The sequence below is a fragment of the Equus asinus genome, chromosome 11, assembly GCF_041296235.1.
Source record: "Equus asinus isolate D_3611 breed Donkey chromosome 11, EquAss-T2T_v2, whole genome shotgun sequence".
NCBI lineage: Eukaryota > Metazoa > Chordata > Mammalia > Perissodactyla > Equidae > Equus > Equus asinus.
The window spans coordinates 10,472,096-10,488,637 of NC_091800.1; the positions used below are offsets into that span (position 1 = coordinate 10,472,096).

The 16,542-nt window shown below is 39.7% G+C and overlaps 1 protein-coding gene across 2 annotated transcripts in view; it reads right to left on the reverse strand.

Annotated features, from left to right (window-relative positions):
- FLT1 (fms related receptor tyrosine kinase 1) overlaps positions 1–16,542 on the reverse strand; it is a 172,131-nt gene that overhangs the window by 127,920 nt on the left and 27,669 nt on the right. The window lies entirely within an intron of this gene.

Below are 16,542 nucleotides of genomic sequence, written 5' to 3' on the forward strand. Positions count from 1 at the left end.
GTTAGTACTACATATGCGTTAGCTGTTACTTTTCTTACTCTTCTGAGAGATTTGAACTTATGGAGAAAGGGGGTTATAATATATGAAAATCATAAATTATACTCATGATCTTAACTATAAAAAGTATAAATATATATTCATTTAATGGCATAGAAAAAAGATGAAATGAATACACTGAAATGTTCATGATTATCTTTGGGTAGTAGCTTTATGGGTTGTTGTTATTTTCTTATTTATCTTCCTCTGTATTTGTCAGATTTTCTAGAATAATCATGTATTATTTTGTAATAACATTTTTAACTATTGAATTTAAGTATCAAATTATAAAGCACCAGCCATTTTTACTTGAGGAAAACTATTAATTTTGCATTTGATTTACTTTAATTTTGTCCGATATGATAGAATGAGACATTTAACTATCACAGTTAACAGTGTCTATTAGGAAAGCCCATGGGTGCAGTAGCATAAGCAGAGAGGTAAAGTTAATTACACACAGTCAAAGATTCACTTATCAGCACAAAATTCCTCCCTAAATAAAGTTGCTGAGCTAAACATTCAGGCAGGGACTATTGGGATTTGATCATTCCTTTCCTTCCTCCTGTGAGTCTATATTTTTGTCTCCTTTGTGAGTCCCAAGGTAAACACAAACACCAGGAAATGGTTTAATTCATGTAACTAAACTGTAAATCCTTCAAACTTAATTTACTGTCTCCTTAAGCAACCATTTTCAACAAAGGACACTGGCATAAAAGTTCCTGCAGGAAATTGTAAACATCAGTGTAGCCATTTCTAGGCTAATGACCGGCAATCCCAAATGAAAATAGAAAAGGTTAACTCAATGTGCCTTGAATTTCTTCTTTCCCTGTCACTTTGAATCCCCCAACACTTGAACTTTAATACAGCTACTGTCCTTTCAAAGCCAACACCAATTTCAGCACTGGGCCCACTGCAGTTCTGTTCAAACATGTCAGAACTTCCATGATTTGTGTCCATCCCAACATAATTCAAGACCCATCATTTGTATCACAGTTAATAGTGGCATTATAAAGCCACTGTTTGCAAATGACCTTATGATTGTAGATACACACACACACACACCAACTATATTCTCTGAGCTTATTAATAGTATATTTCCTCTGCAATTTGCTTCAAGGAAGGGCTAAGAATGAACTTGCCTGACACATTATAATACAAACATTTTTTGTTTTGTAGGACCATAGATACAGAAGAGGTCACGGTTCCATTAATATCACCCGTAAAACCACTTACTACTCCCATAGGACACATTTGTCTTTGTCACAAAATTAAAAATGACTTCCAAACCCAGCCAGCACTGCAGAGTGGTTTCCTGAGATCAAATTGGCTGGTCATTGAAAGAGTGAGGAAAAGCTGCTCCAAAGATTGCTGGTGTTCTGGCGGTGGAGACACACTGTCACCAGGGACTCATGCCAACACATAGCTAGGTAGAGGTCACACCACCCTCCCCTCTCTGAACTCTTAGAGCACAAAGCAGTGACAGGAAACTGGCACAGAATATGAGGTTTTCTCATCCACTGGGAGTATCTGGGCAGTCATCCTTCAGGACAACAAGTGGGCTCGGACACAGGGAAAGATCAAACAGGGACCCTTGCTCAGAATGGTAGTACATCTATTTTTTAAACGTGTTTGTTCCTTTTGAAATCTATAATGGCCCTGGCACATTAAGGCGCACATACAGAGAGGCCTCAGCATGCCATCCTCATTCCACTCCCTTCCTCACTGGCATAACTTGGGAGTTGTGCTACTGGGTTCAGAGCACGCAAATGACCCAAAGAATTCAGGGAGCTTTTCTGACTTGAAGAGAGGTTCAAGAGTAAACATCTTGTTTCCAAGAACTTGTTTATTTGTATGACTTTTATAAACTTTTTCCTGACATCCTTTCCCTTACCTCTAAGTCCTGGTCATGAGGATTCCTATTTTAAACAAGGATGTGATTGTAACTTATTGAGGATAGAGTGAAGAGGATGAGAAACTAATTAACCAATCCCATGAAGAGCACTCTGTGTAGACGCAAGAGTTTGCACATCTCACAGGTCTTTGTGCTGTGGACCATACCGAGAGCTCAAGAAGAGTTGATTGGTGAAATATTTCGCTTGAAATATAAGCAAAAGAAAAAAAGGAAAAGGGGCAATTTCTTCACTGACCTACACTGCCCATCAAAGCCTTTGAAAATTCAAAACAGAGCTTTGAAGCAGCAAAAAGAAAGCCGAGGTGGCTATACTAATATTAGATAAAATAGACTTGGAAAACAAGAAATGTTACTAGAGATAAAGAGGGACATTTTATAATACTAATAGGGTCAATCCATCAGAAAGATATAATAATTATAACCATACTATATGAAATATCCAGAATAGGCAAGTCTATAGGGGCAGAAAGTAGATTAGCTTAGGGCTGGGACATAAGAAAGGATAAAGGGTAATAGTTAAAGTGTGATAGCTAAAGGGTATGGGGATTTTTTTGAGATCATGAAATTTTCTAAAACTGACTGTGGTAATGGTTGCATATATTTGTAAATATGCTAAAAGCTATTAATTTGTATACTTTAAATGGGTGAATTGTATGATATGTGAATTCTATCTCAAAAACCTTTTTTGGGCTCTTTCTTAGAAATGGTGACCCACTGTTTTCAGAGCTAGAATAGTTCCTGGAGATCATCCAGTGCAAGCTGCTCGCTTTATGGGTCCTTGCAAACTTTTTCCAACCACTCCCCTTTGCATCTTGGTGGGCCACCCACAGAAAATGGAATTTTCCCTGTGACAAAGTCACCCTGATTGTAAATATGTCCTTCAGTTCCCCTTGGCAGCCCCAGGTCAGCAGGGAGCATAGTGAAACATCTCTGACTTCATTTAGATGGGAAGTTACTTGACTGACGTATCTGAGTATTATAGTCCACACAAAGTATACAGTCAAGCATTTTCTCATGAGTTATCCTGATTATCCATACGAATATCATAAAACCTCAGCTAACTTACCACTGACCCTAAAAATATACCCACTGTTGCCATTAGCAATTAGTGGACTAGTCTCCAGATTCAAAAGTGAGAAAAATCCCACTATGGCTGACCTAGGAATATCAGTTGCCAGTTTCTGCCATCTAGACAGATACCTTACACAAATATTTCTATTAAAAGAAGATGAATAGAGAAAGTTCATTGTGTTTCAGACTCAAGATGTCATGCTACAGTAAAAAATTAAAAATATATTATTTGTGTGGTACAAAATAAGAAATGCCTCTTTCTAAAAAAGCTATTTCCCAACTACTTACCTTTCTTCAGAAGAGAGACATGTAGTTTTGCCTTATCTCACTTTGAAGCCCCATTGGCCCACTTATAACAGCAGATCGGATAGCAAGAGAAGAGAAAAGGACAAGAGTTAGAAAGGAGAGAAGCGAACAGAGATGATGGTCTACCCTCTCTCCTTCCTTTTCCATCTTCTATGAATTTGTTCCTTGAAATGTGAGTGGCTAGCAGCAGGCGATCAGGGTAATCAGTCATCTCAACCCAGTGTCCAGCACAGGCTGGGCACATGGCACACAGTCAACTAATGTTTATGGACAAGATATCAGATGAAACAAGAAAAAAAAGTGAAATTTGGATGTATTATTTACCCAGCACTGTGCATAAAGCACAGTCCGTGAACTCAAGGTCCCTAATAGTGTAGCTGCATGGACAACACACACATCCTCCCACACAGAGACTTTCATATTGATTAGAGGAAAAAGTAAATACTAAATTCTGCCTTAAAGGAGAGTAGGGACATCATTTTTAAAAATTTACAGCTAAGATCTAAAGTTAGTTGAAGATCTAAATAAGAGTGGGGTGCTGGGTAGATGGTAAGCTTAACTAGACTATAAGATCAAGGAAGGCAAAGAAGGTCTCGGGCTTTCCCTGCTCCCTAGAACCTTGCTCACTGGGTATTCACACAATGCTGTTTGGTTGATTTCTGTGTTCACCAAATGAATGACTTCAGTCAGATCTTCATCTTGATCAATTGAATCATCTCAAAAGAAAAGAAGGGAAAGAAAAAGAAAGAGAAAGATAGGAAGGAAGGGAAGAAGGAAGAGAGGGAGGGAAGGGAAGAAGGATAGAAGGATGGAAGGATGGATGGATGGAAGAAAGAAAGGAAAGAAGGATAGAAGGATGGATGGAAGGAAGGAAAACAGAAATGAAGGAGAAAGGAAAGGAAAAATCAAGGAACTCTGATGGACTAGTATAACTCTTTCTTCTACTGCCAAGATTTTTGGCCATGTTCCAAGTCCCATTATTCTCAGCTCTGCCTCTGAATCATAAAATTGTAAAACTGTTAAGGAACTTAAGATACCCTAACACTGCCTCTCATGTTACAGAAGAGGAAACTGAGGCCCAGAGAGAAGGAGAGACCTTCCCCCAAGCACAGAAATAATATTAATAGCTGAGCCAAAACTGAATTCAGGTTTCCCAGTCCTAGACTATTCTCTCTCCACCACGCCAAAATTGGGGCCTGACTCTCCTGAATGACTCAGGAGTGACAAGTATACCTTTAAACACACCAATGAGAGAAATAGTGGCAAAGAGACAGAGGTAACATGGGATCTTCTGACAGAGCTTACAATTATGAAACAACAGACCAACAAGTAATTCTCACTATTAAAATCAAGCTTAAGTCACTGGACCCTCTGCTTCTCTCTCTCTGCTGTGAGGTGCTGGGGACTCTTTGGAGGTCTCTGTGATGACCACCTCAGAACCACAAGCAGCCAAAACAGAGAAAGTCTTGTTTTGTGGAGACTAGGGATGAAATTCCTTCTCAGGGCACAGTCATCCTCAAGTGCAGGGGGTGCTTGGTCACCCTCCTCTCCAGCCAGGACACAGGTTCTCCTGGAGAGCAGCCTCAGTACTTCCCCTTAGGAGAACATTCCCTCCACAGTCATTTGCAGTGGGGAATCAGGAGCCAGGGTTCTGCTAAGGTCCTGTACTGACAACCTGTGCACTATGGGACTCTCTGGGGCTCAGCTTCTTCATGCGGAAAATGCAACAGGCACTTTCCTATTCCCAAACTTATGATTTGTTATGCATTCACTTGAAATGTTCACACTGGGCATAGCACACCGACATCCCTCTGGGGGCTGAGCAAGGAAGGCAAGTGAACAGAGTAGCAGGATGCAAGACAGTAAGAGTGGTGGCAGTTGAGAATGTGGGGGCTATGTCTGAAAGGGGCATTCACTGCTTGATGCAGTCAGTTGTTGCCAAGTGGGAATATGGGCCAGTGTGGCTAGAGTTACCAGCTATTTAAGATAAGTAGGAAATCAGATTTTTATGTGAACTACTCCAACTATTAAATGTTGGCAGCCAAAAACACTATGCCTGCCAATCAAAAGGTATGTTGACTGAATCTGGCATGAAAACTTCCAGTTTACGACCCTGCACTGCATCCCCCCTCCCTCCTACTCCATTTTGTACTGCACACAAAGCTCCAGGGAAGTTGGGGTGGAAGCCCAAGCAAGGCCATGTGGGAAAGAGCAGAGGCTTTGGAGTCAACCAGAGCTGAATCCAAAGCTTGCCTTCGTAACTTACAAAGTATGCAACCTTGAACATGGTATTGAATTTCTCCAGCTTTTTTGTAAAAGAAAACCGGTAACAGAATTTATCCCATTGGGTTGTTAGGATGAAATGAGGTGATATATGTAATGAACCTGAGCCAAATGTTAGAAAGTATTTCCTGGGGCTGGCCCAGTGGCGCAGTGGTTAAGTTCGCACGTTCTGCTTCTGCGGCCCTGGGTTCACCAGTTCTGATCCCAGGTGCGGACATGGCACTGCTTGGCAAGCCGTGCTGTGGCAGGCGTCCCACATAGAAAGTAGATGAAGACAGGCACGGATGTTAGCTCAGGGCCAGTCTTCCTCAGCAAAAAGAGGAGGGTTGGCAGATGTTAGCTCAGGGCTAACCATCCTCAAAAAAAAAAAAAAAAAGAAAGTATTTCCTTATATCAGGCTGAAATCTGCTTGTCTTGACTTCTTTCTTTCGTAGATAGTAGTTCTGCCATCTGGGATTATAAAGATGAAGCTTAATCTCTTCTCACAGAAGAAAACTTTGAAGGACACTCTCACACTTGTGTCTCCTATTTTCCCACCCAATTCTTTACTTTTTTAGATTAAACATTTCAGTTCCTTCAGTTGTTCCTTGCCAATGAAAATAATGAAATCATCAAATTATTTAATACTCAAAACCCTATGAGTCAGGTACCCATTTTACAGATGATGAAAATGAAGTTTAGAGGGGTTAAGTAATTTGCTTGGAATTCCTGTTTTCATTGTCTCTCCTGAAGTGTAAACTAAACAAGTAAGACTGGCACCAACTTTATTCTGAACACTATATATTTATTAATGCAGTCCAAGATTGGATTCAGTTTCTTGGCATATGTGGAGCCTGACATCTTTCTCACATGTGCTGTCTCAGCCATGGCCTCCCCCGTACAGTCCTAGGGTAGTTGCTGGGGTTTGTAGGCCAAATACAGTCCTTTACACTTATTCCTGTCAAGTCGTATTTTATTAATCCCAGTTCACTGTTCTAGTCTGTTGGAAATTTTTTGGATCATGATTCTGCCGCATGACATGTGAGTTTTTACCCCCAGATTTGGCTCATTTACCCAGTGTGCCCTCAATTTCCTCAGCAAAGTCCAGGAGGTCAGGAAAGACTAATAGAAATTAAAAATCCCGTGTTTCTGTCTTTCATTTAGCAAACATTTCCTGAGCACCTCCTGTGCACCAGATCCTGTGCTGGGTGCTCGAGCTATCATGGTAAGCAAGGTAGAGTGAGCCCTGGTCGTCACAGAGTTTGTGCGAGGTGAGTCCTGTGTGAAAGGAGTAGGTCAGTAGAAGCACCAAACCCAGTTTAGGGCAGCCTGGAGAGGTTCCCAGGAGGGGTGATGTTTAACCTGATACCTGACAAATGAGTAAGAGTAAGCTGGTTAAAAGAGCTAGGGGGAGGAGAAGGAAGAGATGCGAATGTCCCAGGTAAAGCATCCCATCTGTGTTCCTCTTACTGCTCTTTTCCCATAGTGCTTTGCCATATGGTTAGTTGTAACCTACTTTATTTACCCTACCAAAGTGTAGGCCCCTTAAAAGTTGAGGATATCATCTTTGTACTTCCTGCTTTGCTCATCACAGTGCCTTTCACACATAGTAATTACTACTGATTCATCCTCCTAAGTGTAGGCACAGTACTGTGTATATTATCTCACTTAATCTCCTAACAACCCCAGGAAGTAATACTCTTCTTACTTTACAGATGAGGAAACCGAGGCTCAGAAGATGATGTCCTAACAACAGTAGTAGCAGTAATAGTAAAGACAGTGCATGCTACACGCTACACACTGAAACTGAGTGTTTTATGTGTATGAACTCCTGACTATGAGAGGTGGTTAAGGACAAGAACTTTGTTGCTTTCTTTACTGTGTACTAGTTACATGACCTATACATACCTTTACATATAGTTATAGGGCAAATTACTTAACCTTTCTGTGAAATGGAGATGACAATGATAGCGCTACTTCCTAGGGTTGTTGTGAGAATGAAATCGTCAACATACACAAAGTGCTTAGAATTGCGTCCAGCACAGAGTGAGACCTAAATGTTAAACCTTAGTTATTCTTATTAAAGAATTTGTCAAAGACCTAGCATGTATCAGAACAAGGATTTGAACCCACTGTGAACCCCAGATTGTGTTTTTCCAACTATAGCTTATTAATTGATTTTTTTTTTAAAGATTGGCCCTGAGCTAACATCTGTTGCCAATCTTTTTTTCCTCCTTCTTCTTCTCCCCAAAGCCCCCCAGTAGACAGTTGTATATTCCAGATGTAGGTCCTTCTGGCTCTGCTACATGGGACACCACCTCAGCATGGCTTGATGAGCGGTGCTAGGCCTGCACCCAGGATCCAAACCAGTACATGAACTTAACCACTCAGCCACAGGGCTGGCCCCTAGTAATTCATACTTAAAGAAGGAAGGAAGGGAGGGGTGCTTGTTGCTTTAGTTAAGTCACCGATTTTGAATAGCACAGTTAGTCAAATGACTGCCAACTTAACCCAGCAAAGATGCATCGGATGGCAGAACAATGAATATTTTAAACAATAAAGGAAAACTTAAGGGTATCAGAACTGCAAGGACCATAAAGATCAAAACAGATCACCTCTTCATCTCCAGGCAGGGCAGGCATTTCATTATCATTGTTAAAAAGAGAGTTATGAAATGTCAGAAACTTAAAGCCTTTGCAGCTTAAGGGGATTTCTCCTGAAAAAGTCCCTTGTTCATTTTTCTTAAAAGATTACTTGAAGGAGATTTTTTTAAATCCTTAAAACCATAAAGTTTTTATGTACTATTTTTCACAGTTCTTTATTGTAGGGGGAGAATGAGAGGATATGGCCAATTTTATTGCCTTTAGACTTCACTGCCATCTTGAAATTTCATAATTCTACCTTAATCATTAAGTTTTCAAAGTCTTATGTTGTGTCCAAATGGCTCATTCAAGACTATGTTCATTCTGATTATTTATATAGTTGTACTCAATGCCTGGTGATATACAATTGTGTTGTTGCTCACAAAGCTTAGTAATGTGGCTCTAGAGAGCTGGCATGCCAAAATTTTCTGGGAGTGACACGAAATGCTGTTCCTGAAGGAATGGCCTGAACATTTATTTGGCAGGTACCGTCAAGTGCTGAGAATGAAATTCATACAAACATGCTAGGTGAACATTTGGTTCACCTAGGTGAAGGTTTGAGGCAGGGGCTAAGGAAAGAAGATGCAGTGTTCCTGACTGCCAACAAATTCACCAACACAAGTGGCTTCTGTCCCAATCACATGTAAGTGTTTCCTATAGTCAAAGTCTCTTGGTGTCTAATGACAAAAATGCTTCTAGAAGGGAAATATGAAATGGCGGGGCTTAAAGATATCAAGAATGTCTTCCATCAAATTTTCATGTAGCTGGAAAGAAGAATGGATAAGAGTTAAGTTACTCTTCTCTAAATTCTCGCCATGTGGTCCTAATCAGCTGTCCCCCAGTGATGGATAGAATGGATAATCTGCTTCATGCTTCAGCCCTAGAGGAAGCACAGAGCCAGGCTGTAGAGGGGTCTGTTTCCCAAGGAAGAATCTGTGAGTCCAATCAACAATGTCGTCACTGTGTATTTTAAATCCTGGATATATTTGTTTCCTCTTTTTCACAACTTCAGCAAAATTGAAAAAAAAAATCCAGCAAAACTTGACCTTGTACTAGATTTTTGATGAAGCCGTATGCAGAAACAGGCCAGGAAATTCCTAGGAATTCTTTACAGAAGGTCATTTGAAGTAGAGCTCTGCAAATGCACGTCAGCCTCAGACTGCTTCCATTTTAGGAAACCCACCTGGGTTTCCAGACGTGTAGTCCAGAGGCTGAGAGTCCAAACTTTGTTCACCTCAACGTGTTCATCTGTCTCCTAAGCAAATACATCAGGCAATGATGTGAGAAGAATAGCAAACATGATCCATCACCCAACCTGTCTGCATTCGCAGCTTCCTGGTGATGCAAGGTGACTAGTAAGTGTTCTTCTCATCGACTGTGGGCTCAGGTGGCTACTAGGGTAGGAATCTTAGACAATCTTGAGACCAAAACTTTGGAAACCAATTCTTACCAATAAAGACAAGTTTCAGAAAATAAGTAGAAGGAGCCACGCATCAGGGATAGAGGTGAAGAAGGGAGGTGTGAAAAAAGCTCTTTGGATGGGCAGGGGAAAGGGTGAATGAGTACATGTTGAAAACTGGAGAAGACTCTAGACATTAACAGAGCAATAGCAGATAATGTCCTAAGTTTGCTAAGAAATCCAGACCTAAAGAATTCAGCCATCTAATGTGGCTAAGAGGGTTTTCTTAGTTGGTTTCTTAATTTTTTTCTTCCTACAAAATGTAAATTGTTTTAGCCTGTTTTCCCTCAGAGGAGAATTTTGATGAATTGAGTAAATATTTTTCTTTAAAATTTCTCTCACAAAAATATGATAGTGATTCCACTGAAATGTTTTTAGAGGCTTTGAAAGTCTGTTCAGCCTTGTGATGCTCTCTCTGCCCATTGTCGTTCTGACCTGCATGGATGTGGCGTATCTGACAAGGCAGCCAACTGATGCAATTGAAAGCATCAAGACCCCCTTTCAGTTTAGGTTGGAGGGCTGACATCTTTTGTGCATTCCCACCTTACATATGTTGTTATCACCGTGAGGGAAAAAGTGGGAGCTGCAAGGTTCTGTGAGTAAATCTTCAGATTGCTACTCTTTTCATCAATGTCTCTGCTTGTTATAATGGCTGTGCTGATTGGACTTAACATTCTAGTATGGCAAATTGGGCAGCAGACGCCAACTGCTCAGCCATCACCCAGCTAAGCAGTGTCAACCAGGCATCTTGTGTGTGCCCCACAGTGCATCAGACCTGGGTGGAAATCCAGTGGAGGGCAGCGTTGGAACAGAATGTCTGTCTGGGCTCTGTGGAACACTGATGGGAGGCCTCAGTAAGAACTATTGGAGGAGTCCTCTTCACTTCCTGGAAAGACCCGCTTTTGAACTAATAGTTATTCTTTAAAAAAGTTAAACCTGTGCATTTTTAAAACCTCACAAATCTATTGTAAGTCATGGTGCTAGAAAGTGACCAGGGGAGTCCAAAAATCATAAGATCCCATAGCTTTGCTCTTTGTGCCTCCACAGAACAAACAATAAGGCCTTGTACGTGGCAGGTGTGTAGCCTATATCTGCAGACAGACTCCATTTGCTGACGGCACCTCCTGGGTCAGACCTATTTGTGGGAAACCCCATTTCAGGAATGTGACATGTGTATTGCACAAAACCACATGGCAGCGGTGCAGCCACCTCAAGTAGAGGAGAGCAGTTATCCCCCTAGCAGGTTCTCTCCATGCCTGTTTTAGTAGTGGTGTGCAAAAAACACCGTGGTGCTTACGAATGGTGGTGTTTTCCCAAATAAAAAGTATAGATATGTCCTGCCCTGTCGAAACCTGTTAGAACTTTAATAAGTTTACCTGTTTAAACTTTCACGAGTTTAAAACTTCTAAATTTATTGTACTGAGTTCTACAATGAGAAATACATTTCGCATCAGCCCATTAAACACACATACATTCATATGTATTTTACATATATGTGGGTGTAATAATGTATGAATGTGGGCATATGTGTATAAGATGGAAACCAAAGTTTATTTGGAGTTAATTTTATTATTTATTAAATTTATTATTTGGAGTTAAAGTTTATTACAGAAGGTCATTTGAAGTAAAAAAAAAAAGTTTCACTAAACACTTTACCCCTACACTTTGGAATGTGCTGGGATATTTTCCATTCTGTTCTGCTTTTTTTTTCCCTAATGCTGATTACAACCCACTAATTTGATTCCACAGTCCATTAATGGATTGGAATGCACATTTTTAAAAGCCCTGCTCAACTGAGTCAATAGGATTGTGTCTCTTTCTCCTACTGTGTGAGCCAGAATGCAGCAGTGAAACAGTGTTTATGCGGATGATGCCCAGACAAGCTCTGTCCCCAAGAGGCGACAACACAAAGCTCTTTGGGATCAGGATTTGTTTCTCTAAGGTCTATTGCTCAGAAAGACACTCTGAAACTTGCTTAATCTATCATTCCTCAAAAGAAATAGATTGAATTTAGAAAAATTTAATAACCATATAATCTATATTCTCAAAGATCAAAACAACAACTAATTCATAGGTTGAAGCAATAGCTGAAACTCTAATGAAGTGGAGATAGCCCTAACCTAAGGATCTGACCTGGATCCTCATCCTGGCTTATCATTTTATTAGCTCTGTCTATTTGATGCAGGTCACTGAGGATATTTTCTCATATACAAAATGGAAGAAATAATACCAACTTGGTTTATTGCAGAGATAATTATGTCAAAGCTCTTCAGGAAAATCTGAAGTGCTGTACAAATGAGTATATTGAATCCTTCTCCGAATACCTGGGCCGTTGGTAGTTTTACTTGTTCCAGGTCCCATAGCCAGGTAGAGTTTTCTCTAGTTCATGTGAAGCCTTAATGATTATTCTCTCCCGGAATATCTGGGTTGTTAGAATTTCTACTACTTTTCAAATATATACCCAGTGTGTCTGAAAATTTTTCTACCTGGAATTAAACTGTTATGCAAATCTCATACATTTTATATATATAGGAGAAGCAATGGAGGAAAAATCTGTTATGAAAATGCTCCAACCTATTTGCTTTAATAGACTCAGAGAGAAAAATCAAGTAAAGAGAAGCAGAAGAAAAGAGATAAATTTCTTTAACAGGGAAGAAGTAGAAGATATCCACCCAACCATAACGCACACACCCCTCCATTTCTTCCCCCTTTTCAATTATAATTTTTCAAGAGAAGATATTATACTTAAATACCCCTGAAAGGCTTGGGCCTAGAGAGGGGAGGGGTATCGGCTGACTTCACAGTGTGAGGAACTCAACATGCTAAATTCATGGTCTTCCTAACTAAATTGGAGTCACTGACAAAGTATTAAATACTCTGGAGGTGCCATTAAAAACTCTTCTGCTCAGTTTTCTTCCTTTACAGTCACAACTCATATATTACAATCGTAATTTCAATGAACCCTTCTAACTTTTAGAAAAGGCTGAGCTGGAGCCAATTTCTTGTGTATACCAGAGGGTCAGAAAAGAAGTGCAGAGGCATTCCTTTTTCTCTGCAAAGGAGACGAATACCACCTCAGCAGCCATAATGTTACTATTCATCTAGAAATCTTTTTGTTTTGTAATTAGCAAAGCATTAAGGAGTGCTTTACAATTTGTTTTTCTTTATGACCCAGAATTTTGTAGCTATAATTACTAGGCTTTCCATTCACTTTCACAAGAGCAATTCTTAAAAATGTATATGAGTATTTTTCAGCTACTCTCATTCAACAGCCGTTTGTTGAGACCAAGCCAAGGGTGCATCAGGAGAAGATGCTGATGGTCTTCACATCAGTGTAGTTTAGTGAGACAAAGCTCTACTTGGCTCCGGGAGACCTGGAGAACATTGCCCAGCTGCCCCTCCAGAATTCCGAGTGTTGCTTTGACTCCTCCCTTTCCCTCACCCACCTGATCCACACACTCTCCAAAGCTGCCTGAATCCCTCCAGCCCATCCATTTCTTTCCTTCCCCGCAGGTACCACAGTGACCTGGGCCGCCAGCTCTCCTGCCTCAGTGCACACAGCAGCCCCTACCTGGTCTTCCTGCCTCAGTCTTGCCCGCCCTGATCCCCCCCTGCCACTGGGACTCTGAAGGGAAAAATCTGGCCACCTTACTGTGGTGCTAACACTTTTCCCTTGCTCCCCACGTAGGCTCCATGTGAAGCGGATCTTAGATCCTTCACTGTAGAATGAAGAGAAGAATACTTCACAGGACCGTTGTGAGAATTAAATGGCATAATGTAAACAAAACCATTTGTTTAAATGAAAAGAAACTACAAATGTTAGAAGTTATATTAAAGGAAATTTTAATTTACCAGACAATTCAGTATTTAAGTCAAGTAAAGTATAATTACTTGAGTAATTAAATTAATATAGTACATTATGTCAGAGGTTTGGTGGATTTATACAAGCTGTAATGATAAAGTGGTGATATTGATTTTTCTGTACACTGCATATCAGATGTTATGTCCAAACTAGTGCTCAGGTGGGAACTGTGCCTATTACACAGCAGGCAATCGATAATGTCTAAGTCATATTTATTTATAATCTACATGCTGGATTTGGTGTTATGTAGATAAAGTTGTAGCCCTGTGTCTTTTTCTCGGAACCCTATCAGCTACAAATCTATGCCTTTTCAAAAGATGTGTCTAACAGTGTTTCTCATCTTTATAGAAAACCAAAATGAAATGCCAACACAGCTGTAGGTGCTTATCAGGGGCAAAAGTACTCCAAATAGAATAATGTGCTCTAAAGTAAATATTTAACAATAATAAACAAGCAATAACCAGTTAATATCTAGTGAGTAATCACAGCTGTGTATTAGGAACTGGTCGGAGCTTTGTTAATCCCAAAGACAATCTTGAGTCAGGGATGAGTTTTGTGCCCTGAATGAAATTAAACCTATAATGTAGTAGGTATTCAATAAAAATGGAAGCATAAGACAAATTTTCTCAGAAAGAGAACAAAATAAGAAGATAGGAAATGCGTAAAATGTAAGGATATTTGGAAAAGTTACATTTTTTAAAGAATTAGACATCACAGCTACCTTGGACTTCAGTACAGTGTGTTTATGAGACCAAAATCACTTTGCCAGGAAAGAGACAAAATCGGTGTTACTATACAGAGTAGTAGAGTTACAGGCACAGAGCAAGTGTCCCCTAAATCTTTGCTAATTAAATTAATTAACAAAGAGGCTTCAGGTGCTCTTCTATGGCTACTATTATTGCCTCACGTATCTTCTAGTATTAGGGCTAATTAAAAATAGCAGTATCATTATAATATTTTTTCCCAATGAACTCATATAATATTTACAGTACTTATATATATTCCATAGTAATGTCCTATGAAACACAACTAATGCACTTCACAATCTTCCCCTCTCCAAAAACACGGTCTTTGAAATTGACAGTTTCCTAATGTCCAACCAAATTGTGTGTTGGTAAGTTTTGAGACATGGGACTTGTAACTTTATGCTAATGTCTTTGGACTACTACAGAAGAGCAGACATGATAAATACACGACATAATGGCCACTACTCCCCCTCCCAATCTCATAACAGACATCAATAATCAAACATGGCATTCTTTCCCACTTAGCCTGGAATTTATCCTCAATGCCAATTTCAATATAGTATTCCACACAGCCTGTGTTAATTGCTTCATATATTCACTCAACAAATATTACTGAATTCTCACTATGTGCCAGGCACTGTACTAGGGAGGGACACTGCAGACAAAAGTAATTTAAACAGACATGGACCTTGCCCTCATGGGGCTTAGATTAACAAGTGATTTGACACCCCAAGTAATGGTTATTTGCCAGATCTACTCTGTTATATAGTCAAAATGGAAATCATTCTAAATAGCTAAGTTTCCCTTCTGTTATAAAAGAGGATTGAAAAAGATGAGTTCCGCGCTCCCTACCTGCTGGCTCTATAAACCCATGAGATCTCTTGAATAGTGTAGGAGTTAAAGGTGAAAATAACTGAAAGTTATTTTCTAGAGAAAAAAAAGAGATGGTCTTCTTTTACTCATTAAAGTATTGGATTAGCAAATTAGACTCTGATAAACCCATAGGAGAAAGTTTTATGAGAATTTTAGTATGAATGAATTTTCCCCCACCCCTCAGAGAGACAGGAATAAAAAGTTTTCTTTCCTTTACAAGTGTCAGAAAGAACATAACCTACTATGTGGAACTCGAAAAAGAGAACAGATGACTGAGTACATAATTTTTTCCACCACTATCAAGTTTGCGCCTGCTTTCTCCCTAAGCTGCAAAAGTACCCCTCTGAAAGTTCCCCTTCTTCATTCTGCACCTTTTGCACCCTGCCTCATTTCCTGCTGCCACCCTTTCTTCCCTCCTGTAGAAGTGGGCTGACTTCGCCAAGCAAAGATCCTTGGCCTACTTCCTCCTCTCATTTTTAAGTGGGCTGATTGCATTCCTATGATGGCAACTAGCTGGAAAGTTGTTTCCTCCTTCGGTTATCTACCCCCCTGGGAAAGTGCAAAATGTAAAAAGAGTTTGGAGGAAGAGGGACAGAAGAGTGGCTCAGTCAAAATCAGGCTGATAGGAAGATGTCACTGCCAGCATCATACAACTGTTCTGCTGTCTCCTAAGACTAATCCTGAATCCGGATGATTACACATATTATGCTTGGGAAAAACATTGTCTAGTTGCCTTATTTCAAAAATTCAACAAGAATCCCCCCAAAACGTAATTCTATGGTACTGCCTCCAATACAAAGACCCACTTCTTTAACTCCCCAGGAGGGAGACCCACAATGTGTATTTAGGCTATTGATACTGATGGTTGGTTGTCTTGTTTTGTTTTTTAACTTGACTTTGTACCTGAGTTGCCTACTAATTTCATTTTCTGTTCTCTAGAGCCTCTTTTTCTTTTTAATCCCTCTCAACAGGTTTTGAAAATGGGCTACAAGTAATCAAGGCAGAAAAAAATGACAGGCCATCTTCCTTATTCTTCCTCAGGGATCCCTTCTATTGTCAGTTTATATTTCTTTAAGGATTTTGCATTTCTTCCCTCTCAATATTACTTCACTCGTTCATTCTCTAAGGTGGGAAAAATAGGACCATAAAAATTATTACCAAAAAATGACTCATTTTTACCTATTGCCCTTTCCACTATATAATGGCACATGCCAGCTCTTATATCATTCTAATACTTTCTTAATGAACATGAAATAATACATCATCAACTAGAACCAATTTTGTAACATTCAAGAGACATTAGAAACATTACATTTATGAATTTAGTAGAAAAAACAATATTTTACAATTCCAACATATAAGAGAATACAGTT